We start from the raw sequence: 11,193 nt of genomic DNA, 5'->3' as shown, positions 1-11,193 counted from the left end.
CCTCTGCAATAAAAGAGGATTATATAAATAATTTATTTCTTCATTCGCAGTTCTCTTAAAAATTCAATCTATTTTAGATCTGCATATGTAACTAGGAAAAAGATAGCACGAGCATAATGAAAATGAACTTTTTGAGTATAGAAAGAAAAAGTAGTAAAAGCGAGTAGAAGTAAAAAATAAAAGTGAAAGGTTCTTTTTCTCCACAAAAAATATTCATCCATTTTAGATTTCACGATCAGGAAATATTAAACTGTGAAATGAATGTATAGCTTTTGTTTTGTTTTGGAAAACACTGGTTACAACTGAAAAGAAATTTCTCAATCGACTCACGCCATATAATAAGCGGAATAACTACCTCGATCATTGCAAGCGATAATTTTACTAAGAAATATGCCACGAGCCTCGTAACTCTTTCCTTTCAGCACCCTTACCGTCAGCCGAAGGTGCAACCCTTCTACAAATATTTAGTTTTAGCTAATGATTACCAAGGTCTAGAACAGAATGTTCTCTGAATATTTCTGTCCAGTTGAGTATTTATATTCACACTTTCTAAAAATTCTAAATGTCCAATCTTTTTAGTTTCATCGAAGTACTACATGAAAAATATCTCTGTATTATTAGATTAGTATGTGTTCTGTAACTTTTAATCTTTGAATCATGCCACTAAATACTTTATTGTATTTTTAACACGGTGTTATGTAATATTTAAAGAAACAAATTCTGAAATAAATTAAGGAACGAACTGTCTTCAATAAATATCTAATGTATTTTTTTTTTTAATTAATAATAATGTTTTCTAATTCTCTTAATAGTACTTGGATTTTGAAAATCAGTGATAAATTATTTTACATTTGCACAATTAAATTTCGCAAAAATATCTAAGATTTCTGAGTGTCATACTCTTCGCAAGACAATCATCATCGACAAATGACATCGAACAGTTAGAACTCCATGGAGAAATTTCCCTATTCTTAAAAATACTCCACTACTCTTATTAAAAGAGAAATTCACGATTGTATTTTCATTACAAAACTACCGAACGTAAAACATAACGATTTTCTATCGCCAGCAGGTCAACTTGAAAAATTTTAGAAAAAGGTAAGAATCTTCGGTTAAAAATTCTAAAACTTGTCGAATGAATCAGTAACCCTTTTGCACACCTAACGATTGACTATTACTCAGGCTGACTTTTTTTCTAGTACGTTGTGAAATCTCTTTTCTCGATCGGAACAAGATAAAAAAAAAGAACACATTTTTCGTCGATATATATTTATTGAAACCCTGACATTTTTTTCCACCTCTCCCATTTTTTTGCATCTTTTTTTCACTCAGTTTGTGAAAACACGCGACGATGCGTTTTTCAGGACGTACAGCCGTAGAAGTAATTTTTTGAAATTTATTTCTACCGACGACACAGAGAAATACGAGCTAGCTCGTTACTTACTCACCGTAAATACGATCATACCGTGACTTCACCGAGTCGAAACATTTGTCCGCTAGTGAAAAATAGTATCCTGCAATTTTTCGTTTCTTCAACCTTCCTATCGTGTTCTTTTTTGTTTCCTTCCTTCGGCCGCGATAGCTTGAAAAACGCCGCTGAAAATGTTTCTTTTAATCCCTCGCTTGAATTACCGCCCCTGTAAAGGAAATTATTTTGTTGATAATAATATTTTAAAGTAAAGGAAATTGAAAACTGGTTTTGATTTATGAAATCGTTTGATTGTTGCATAATAAATGTCATCTCGAGATAGATGATATCACTAATGAATTTCAAAATAAACATATTTTATCAATAGACGACGGATGTTTATGCAAATACATATTTTTGTGAATAAAATTAATAGAATAGAGCCTAAGTAACTTATGATTCGTTTTATCCACAAAATATTATAACCAGCACTATACTTTGTATATTTTCCATATTTCTGCATATTATTCGCATTACATATATGCATTCTTTGACTTCCAAATTTGTCATAAATGTACAAATATTCGCAGTCTACTTGTCAAAGAAAGGACCTGAATTCACATGTTCCTCTATTTGTTGCAATTGTATAAATTTGTCAATTGTACCTTTATAAAACGCTGATACGTTTTTTTTTTTTGCTTCAGGACGTTAAGATAATCGGAATGGAAATTTTCTGTTTCCTAGTTTCTATTTTCCAGCTTCGTAGAATTTACAAGCGTCTATCAGCTTCAAAATGTTCCAATGGATATGCAGCACGGCCAGATAAGAGACAGTAAGCTGAAAAATTCAATAGCGCATGATTAAAGCGATCCATTTGATAAACCACGAAAGCTGGCCGATAAAATGATCAAAGTAATTTTGTACTTATAATTTATTACGTTACATTCATAATTTATTTGCGGTATTAATTCTATTTTTATCATTTTTTTATCATTATAAATGAATTTGAGACGTGAAAAGCTATAAAATTTTGTCCTCATTTGATAACAAGCGACTACAAGTGATTCTTTGAAACAAAATGTACACATTACTATAAATTTCATTCCAGCAATCGAACAAGCAGAAGGCTTGATAGAATTACATGCTATAATAGAAATTAACTTTAAAAATCACACTTGACACTGTTACACTGCCATACTTAACACCGCTGTGTCTAAAAACTACTTGAGGCGTATTCCTGGCGTAAGCCATGGCCAACAAGAAGAGATTTCCGACGAGACAGCGTTAGACGCAGAAGTATTAAGCATTAACGGTACAAGATGCAAACGTTAAGTGCTACATTTCAGACTGTGACAGCATTAAGACTGTACCTTCAATATTATCATTTAAAAAAATACAAGTTTAATATAGATATAAAGATTAAAATATTTTAACCTTTCTGCATAGGTATTTTCGATTATTTTCGATCCAATTGTATTTTTCTAACGTTAAAAAGTATTTCAAGTTTGAATAAAATATAAAAAGATGGTCGTTGTTGGTATGCTTGATTTTTCGTTCCATTTTCGTGTCAAACATCCGCTCACAACATTACAAATCTTTTTTACTTGGCAAAATGGGAACAAGATTGAAATATAAAACTTGCAGGATCGCAGGAGACTCAAATAACGTACCATTTTTCCTCAGAGTCCCTCAATTAATCTTCCCATCAACGAAAAAATATCACTCGACGGTGAAAAGGACAACCAACTGATTCGCATAAAGCGATCCAAACGAAAGGAATTAAGGTCTCTGTCTGATATCGAAATGAAAACTGTCATTCGCGTAACACATCCGTCGTTCATTGACGACAAACGCGCCTCTTCGTCGATGCACGCCATTCCGAGCGCGTTTCTTTCGACAGCATCACCGTCCGTATCGATCTTCTCGCGTCGTGTGCGTATATGCCGAGAGTGACGGCCTGGTTTCGAAAAATCGAGCACCGAAAATTACGCGTGCCATTCCGATCCTATCGTCGGTGCATTCGAACGCGTTCGATTGGCAGCCCCGGGCGAGTCATAAAACTGGCACGCAGCGTGCACTTGATTCGTCCGTGTTTGTGTGCGTGTTGCGCTCTATCTGACTGACAGGCTAACAATTTGGCCCTATTATCGGTTAAGCAAATACGAGACAGAAAGAAGAGTAGAGAGGAAAATTAATAGTGTACAGCGTGGGTACACACTCTTTCATAAGTGTGAAAACACTTGCTGATCTTATATGAAATTACAAGTGATAATATGACAGAGATTATCAGAGAAAGACATAATGAATTACAATTTTATATGAAATTATAAGTGAACTTTATTTTTCGTGATATGATAATGTCATTGTTTTACCTGATAAAATTATACTATTTTACAAGAAATATTTTGGAATTTAAAAATTGTTCGAACCTCTTTCATCGATAATAACCACTGTGCGTACATAAATAATATTTTATTAGAGAACCTCAAAACCCAAAGACTATTACTTTATTATAAAAGGAAGAAATTTCTTTATTGCTAAATAATCGAATTATTAACAATTTTTTATTTTAAAACAATTAGCAGAAAAATTTACTCTTCTTGATAGTTGTTCTTCTAGCAAGGCAACTATATTTTCCCAAATAATTCTAAACATCTTTAGGTTGCAATAATTTCTTAAATATTTGCCAGAAGTCCACGTACTTATGAACGAACGTGTACATCCAAGCCCATTCAGTTTCAAATAAAATCAGCTTCACGCTAAATAATTTTCCATCTTTGTCGTCCAATTACAACGAACAGGTAGGTTTAACAGTCTCGTTTCCGGCGCAGTTAGATTCAATAAGGGGATAGGTGGCCACGTCGTGGATCGTTTGGTATAATGATCGAGGCATAAAACAGGCTGCGCCCCATTGCTACAGGATTGCAGATCTCGTGCAGTTCCGTGGAAGTGGTTTTCTTTTCGTTTGCTTAGAAACGTGTTTAGGCTGTCATCGTGTGCGGCAGAATGCACCGAAAACTCGATAACGATCGCGAAACGAGAGGGTAAGAGGTTTCGCTACGGTCATTCGATTTTAACCGGAGGTGGATACCGGCTGTCTTCCTGTCCTCGGGGGAAACGCGTCCAATTTGCTTAAACTGAAACTCGAGCGTTTCGCGTGCTTCGAAACTGATTGGTCGCATAGTATAATCTACAAATCCTAGCTTGCTTCTTGTAAAGAGCATGCAAAGCTTCGTTCCGATTACTCGAGTTGGTATTCATGTAAGTCGCTTCACTCACAGCGGTTCGTGTTTAAGTAACTTCATTTCGAATGGATACCAAAGGATAGATCGCAAACGTTTATACATTTAGGGAAAATTTAAGTATAGAGATTAAAAATGTTCAAAGTAAAATACTCGTTATATTACATACGGATTGAAATAAATATTTAGCTTTCTTTCCAAATAAATTTTTAGCTTTTTTTCTTAAGTATCATTTCCTCATGTGCACATATTTATAAAAATGTAAATTCAAGTAAACGTCTAAAATTTATTAATGCAAAATGGACATAGCGTAATATAATACAATCTCAGTTATTTAAGAATATTTATTTTTGATGATTCGACTTATGGCTACAAAAAGTATTAACGTACTATTGTAATTATTATACAATAGCATTTAATCTGTCTACTAATTAATTAAGTCCAAGTATAGTAAATTTCCGTATCATTTATAATAATAGGTACTGTTATACAGCTACAGAAATTTGATGATACAAAGATAAAACATAGGACCAATAGATACCTTTTGTAGTCAGAGTACCTAGATTTTATGATTACATGTGATTTAGAAGATATCTCTTGACTGCCATAAAAGGATTTGACTTCTGCATATTTTTAAAAAATGCGTATTATCATACTGTAAATCATTATAATACAAAATAAAGAAAAATTTAGCTGTGTGTGTGAATTTTTCATAATAAAAATATTTATCAGCGCAGCAAGCGATTCCATCTTTTAACTTAATGTGCAAATTATTGTACAATATATTCCAATTTCCATTTTGCCTCTCACAAGTGGGAATACAGTAAAATAAAAAGAGAACTTAAACCACAGGATAACAATCCACAATGGTGCAATGGTCTAATGCAAATGAAAAAGCCCGGTGGCAACGAAAGATACAGTTTTATCGGGTTAGAAGGGAAAAAATCGTACGCGTACTCGCTTTATTTTCACGCTCGCCCTATAACCGTGATAAATTTTCATGAAATAGCAAGCTATCTAGGGATCGTTTCATCGAAAATGAGAATGGAGAGTCGATTTTTTAAATATTTTAATTCGCAATTTCTGTATGTACTAAAAATAACATATTGTATCTTATTCCGATAGTTCCGTTATTTCTATTCAAGCTCATTTTATTCCAGAGATACTTTTAGAATTGTGTCTTTCTTCGATTAAACTAGACGTATTAAACTTGAATAGAACTAGTCGTATATAATTTTATTTAATTTTAGATAAAGTATTCTTTCGCAACTTCTTTATTAAATAAAAAATTCGCAGTATACAAACTTTACGCTATAATACACTTCCAGAAACGAGCTATTCTTCCATCATCCACAGCTTACCTACGGTGATGATAAAACATCCCCATCGACCTATATATTCATACTCCAACAAGTACGAATAGTCACACTATACATATCTTTTCCTTAAAATTAAGAGTTAAACCTCGACTCAAAAAGTACCTGAATATTTGTGAATCTGTATAAATACATGTGCCCATTTCGCGAAGCTCCTTTATTTTTCCTGTGAGGTATAATAATCCATGGAGCAGCAGAAGCGGATTGCACACACCCTAATCTGATATTTCGACGCAAGGGGAGCGTATATTAATGTCGGTCTGCAGGGAGTAAAGGCGAATACCGCGGCGTGTAACTTTTATCCGGCCACCAGCCGAGGCCTACGTAATCCACCGGCACCCTATAAGGCTAATGAGTCACGCGGACCTCGTGTACGTCATTGACAAACCATCTTAACACCATAGAACCGCAGGTATAGAGAATATTTTAAGGCAGTCTTAATAACTTTTACAGAAATTCATTAAGACTCGCATAATACTATTAAATAACATGTTGAGGAGCTATATCGATAAAGAGAGGTGAATTTTTGTAGAAAAGCCATATATTCGGGTATACGGAAGTTATTTGAAGAGGGAAGTTTTTCTGGGAAGGGTTCGAGGAATTAAGTTGGCTCCGGTGCGTATCGCGATGTAAGCCGCTTTATCGGACCACTCGAGTATATTAAACACGTGAGGGGTCGACGGAAGATCGATCCTTGGCGAGATAGCCGAATTCGAATGTTGGCCACAAACGTGGTGCACGACCGATAAATCGAAGTTTAGATTATGAAATTGACGGTCTTCGGCGAAAGAAAAGTCATTTGACGACTGAATAACGAGCTATAGGTATATTTACATAAACATTAATAACTCGTAATATCCTGTAATCACTGTGTCTCGAATAACTGTGAGTCATTTTGAAAAAGGATGTAGCAGTTTGTTATGCGAAGGAAACACGTTCTTTCGTGACCACTTTTTCCTCTTCTCTTTTTTTATTACATGTATCTCTTTCGATGGTAATTTGCAATTATTATGAAGTTACTATAAATAAGTCTGTAAACGCGAAGTTTGCAATGGAATTGGAAGTGTTGAAAATCATATCACCCTTCTGGTACGTCTCATACGAAAATCGATAAGTTAGAATTCGATACTTGAGAGCGAGGTATTGTTATGTGGAAGTGTGTACAGCGTACACCTTTGGCCACTATACAGGAGACACTTCGAGAGTCGTTATGCAGAAAGGGATTTGCATGGGGTATGAAGTTGGTGTTTTAAGTCTTCATGCAAATGCGAATGGAAACGTTGAAAAGTAATAATGAAAGCTGATTGTATATCGAATAGAATTTCGACGTGGTACACGCAACGTGGCAGAATTTATTGAGAGATTAACACCCACCATGTGTAATATCAAAGTATTACGATCCTTATCTGTAGACTGTCTAGAGCCTAGAGAGTCTAGACGTTTCTGTGACTCATAGAGACTCGGGAGAATATTGAACACGTTCGAAGAGACACGTGAGAAACGCGAACGATCGATTATGTCGCGACAGGTTTTCTAGAAAAGAGAAAAAAGTAATTTAAATATCCTTTCTGCGTGATTGCACAAGAAGCGACATTGTAAAAAATCGATGATTATAGTTCATTATAAATGTTAATTGTTGAAACTGATTTAACTGGAATTGCAAATAGAAAGAAATTTAAAATCGGATTCAATAAAAGAAGAATAAATTTAAATAAGATTGAACAGTTCAGATTCCGTTGAGCCAACAAACATCGAGTGCGCTAGAGATTCAGAGGAAAAAGCCTACTGTGATCGCCGACAGGTGGAAGCACACTATCGGTGCATCTCGTCTTCTCATTCACCCTTCTTGCTCCACCTATGTAACATTGTAACATACAACATACTTATTATGTTACTCATACCTTCCGACATACCTTATATTACTCATTCGTCACAACTAATTGAACAGTAGAACATTAGATATTATCAAATCGTCTTTTTGAATAAATTATGAATCAATTATACAAGTAGATGGGAATAAAACCATTGCAGATTCTTCTAATAGATAAAAAATCTTAAGAAATACAAATATATATATATATATACCTTACAGATAATGGTCCTCATACGTCAATAAATAAATATTGAGTATCTGCTTAACAAAAGATAATCTTCCCTGTCTACATATTCCTTAAATCTACCACTCACGTACTATAACAGTATTCAAAGTTCTCTATCAATTCCTAGCTTACTCTACAAACCATTTCCTTTATCATCAACATCTAAAGACATTTCAGAGCTAAACGTACTATTTTCCTGTTTTCTATTTCTCGAAATTGCAACCGATGTTCGATAGACAAGCGAAGTGTACTCCAAGTACAACTCAATTTCCAGCGCTCGGTCTAGCGCACTTCAATTACATTCTCGATGTATCTACGAATCGGTCGATGGCCATGGAGTGTGCTCTCGACATGCACTCGCACGACGAGCGCCCAATTTTCCGCGTGCGGCTGAATGCACAGAAGGATAGATTGCGGAGGCCACAGGTATTCGCCTGGCTCCGTCACGCCGCACACTTTTTCTCCTCTACGCATTCCACGAGGGATCGAGTGGCCCCGGAGGGCCACGACCGCGACCCACGCGCCGCGACGCGGCTATACCGCTTCAGCGCTCAAAGTCGAATGACGATCGCGTCCCCACCACCCACGCAACCGTCGTGCGCGGCACGCTCGTCCTCGAGCCAGGTGCGTAGTGGGAGTAAGATGCGGCCAATCAGCGCGCATACGTCGTACGCCGCATCGAATCTTGGTCACGTGATTGGCGGCCAGCGATTCTTCGTCTCGCTCGCAGTCGTAATCGAGCAGCGTCGTTCCTGCAGGTCTGATCGGTTCTTTCCTCGTAATCCACCACTGTCATTGTTTGGCCTTAGGAAGGGTGAGTCCCTTCGTCCTTTACCAATCATTCTACCCCTCTCTGCTTCGCTCAAAAGGGATGCGAGAGCACGATCCTCGCAGCGATCCTCGTCGCACTTATCGCACTTCTACGAACTCCTGGGCTTGCTTCCCCCACCCAGACGCCCTTTACACGCTTTACCCGTTTCCTACCCTTTGTAGGGCGGCAAAGTTCAGCGGCTGAAATACGCTGCTGGCTTCGCTCGGCGCCGGAACCATCCCGCACTGGCTGCGCTGATTATCTTCCCGCCGAGCCTTTGACACGCCTGTGCTCTCACGAAGCTAGAGAGATACTCCTAGCAGATAGAACCGGGAATTGGTATATGTAAGAGATGGTTCGAGTGACGCTGCGCGAGCTGATTTGTTATCGGGATGACGCTTCTCGTTGCGGAAATAGGATAGGCACTCAGGAATTGCAATATTTTCTAGGAAAATCAAACGTCTGGCTTTGATGATTATTTGACTCGTAACTCGAGATATCTGTTGTTTTTACGATTTTTCGGAAGTTTCTCGTATATGTAGATATTCGCAGATATCTTTGTACTTTGACAATAGACACAACAAAGCAATGTCAAAATTCGGTACTATGCCAAAATATAATGCATCGGAAATTACACAATCTTATTACATGAGATGTAAAAATTTCACCATACCTGACATTACTGTAGCATAACCCTACATGATTCATTGGGAATTTCATAATATAGGAACTCTACGACAATCCCATCAACTCACAATTAAATCGAAGAATTTAATGAACACTGCGATCTATACAAAATCGAAATCTCTTTCTAAGCGAAATTTCTTTAGACCTCAAGCTTAATGTAGGCAAAATTGAATATAAAAGTTCCAAAATTTCTCACAAGAATAGTATTGCGCCAAATAATCCATACAAAATTCTTCATGCCATTCCAAGTTCACACAACTACGTTTCCTTCAACTTAAAATGAAACCCGCGATAAGCGGCGGGTTCTATCGGATCCAGTATCAATTACGAAGTGGTTGCGTGGCACATCCGAAGAAATACTACGTATCCGAGTTTCGTGCCGAGCATACGTGCACGTATGCGCCGAGATAAATGCCGCGGCGCGCGTTTAATCGGTCGCACAAGTAGAAAGAGTAATTTCGAAAGACTCGGGGAGGGAGTAGGAGGCACGTGCCAGTGGTGCGCGCGTGCGTCAGTCCGCACTCGACGCACGGTGGCACTCGGCTATTTTCGAAGAACGTGATATAAGTCCCGATGACGTTCGTGCCCGTTCCGTGTGTACGTGCGTCCCTGTGTAGAAATTACCATTGCCACTTCTCGATCCGCGACGTCGTATATACCACGAGCAGCCGGTTCTAATGACCTTTCGACGCGCGATACGCGTCACGAGACTAATCGCCTCTGTTGGGGAAAACACAGCATGGCATTGTTCCTTATCGGTTGTCGTTCACGATCATCTACAATTTCCATATGACTCCACCTATTTCGATTTTTGACATTCATGACTTTCGAAATTTTTAATGTGAATTTTTGAAGATTTTTTAATCGCGTCTTTTCGTCTTCAAATATCAAAAATCTTGTCATATTTTATGAAGCAGTATATTTATACACGTATTTTGTATAATAAAGAAATTTTGGTTTCTTCCAATCGATTCTGAGAAAGTTCCAAAAAGCTAAGCATTAATTATTATTACTCTAAAATAAAAAAAAAATTGTGTAAAGCAGAAGTCGTCAATGATCAGCTTTAGCTACCCCAAACTATAATACATACCAAAAATGTTTTCGATTCTAAGACTACCATATGTAACGTATCTTCAACGACTTCCAAGTAAATCTTCCTTTAAAAATTTTCAAAATTTCCGTTTTCTTTCACAGAATTTGAATGCAGTTTCAAAGACATTCGCCACCCATCCGACACTAGGTCGAAGGGTAGTGAAACGTATTTTCCACAAAGAGAAAAGGAGAATGAGAGAAAGGAGGGAAAAACAGTCGATGACAGTGCACAAAAATCGAATCGATCCGAGTCCGGGAGTTGGGTTTTCTGGTGGGGATTTGCGCGAGGCAACCCGGCACGATCGTCGGTTTAGAGGAACCTGGAGGGGAGGGGGTTCATGTCCTGGGTGGGGGCACTTAAAGGCAACCGGGTGCCGTCCGACCGTCGGAATTCGGTGGTGGAAGGGAAGTCCAGGTTAAACCGTCACGCGCTATCCCCTCCTGTGTCGGCTGGTCGCCGTTTGCCCCCACCCTTAAA

At 37.5% G+C, this 11,193-nt stretch overlaps 1 long non-coding RNA gene across 1 annotated transcript; it reads right to left on the bottom strand.

Moving 5' to 3' along the window:
• Positions 1–1,253: 1,253 nt before the first annotated feature.
• LOC132911424 (uncharacterized) lies at positions 1,254–10,050 on the bottom strand. The gene is made up of 3 exons (XR_009658993.1): positions 9,820–10,050; positions 2,074–2,245; positions 1,254–1,637 (listed from the first exon to the last, which is right to left on the bottom strand). It is a non-coding gene; the product is annotated as an uncharacterized LOC132911424 (long non-coding RNA).
• Between the last annotated feature and the right edge of the window lie 1,143 nt (positions 10,051–11,193).

This window comes from Bombus pascuorum, chromosome 10 (assembly GCF_905332965.1).
Source record: "Bombus pascuorum chromosome 10, iyBomPasc1.1, whole genome shotgun sequence".
Classification (NCBI taxonomy): domain Eukaryota; kingdom Metazoa; phylum Arthropoda; class Insecta; order Hymenoptera; family Apidae; genus Bombus; species Bombus pascuorum.
This window is presented reverse-complemented; position numbering and strand designations above follow the sequence as displayed.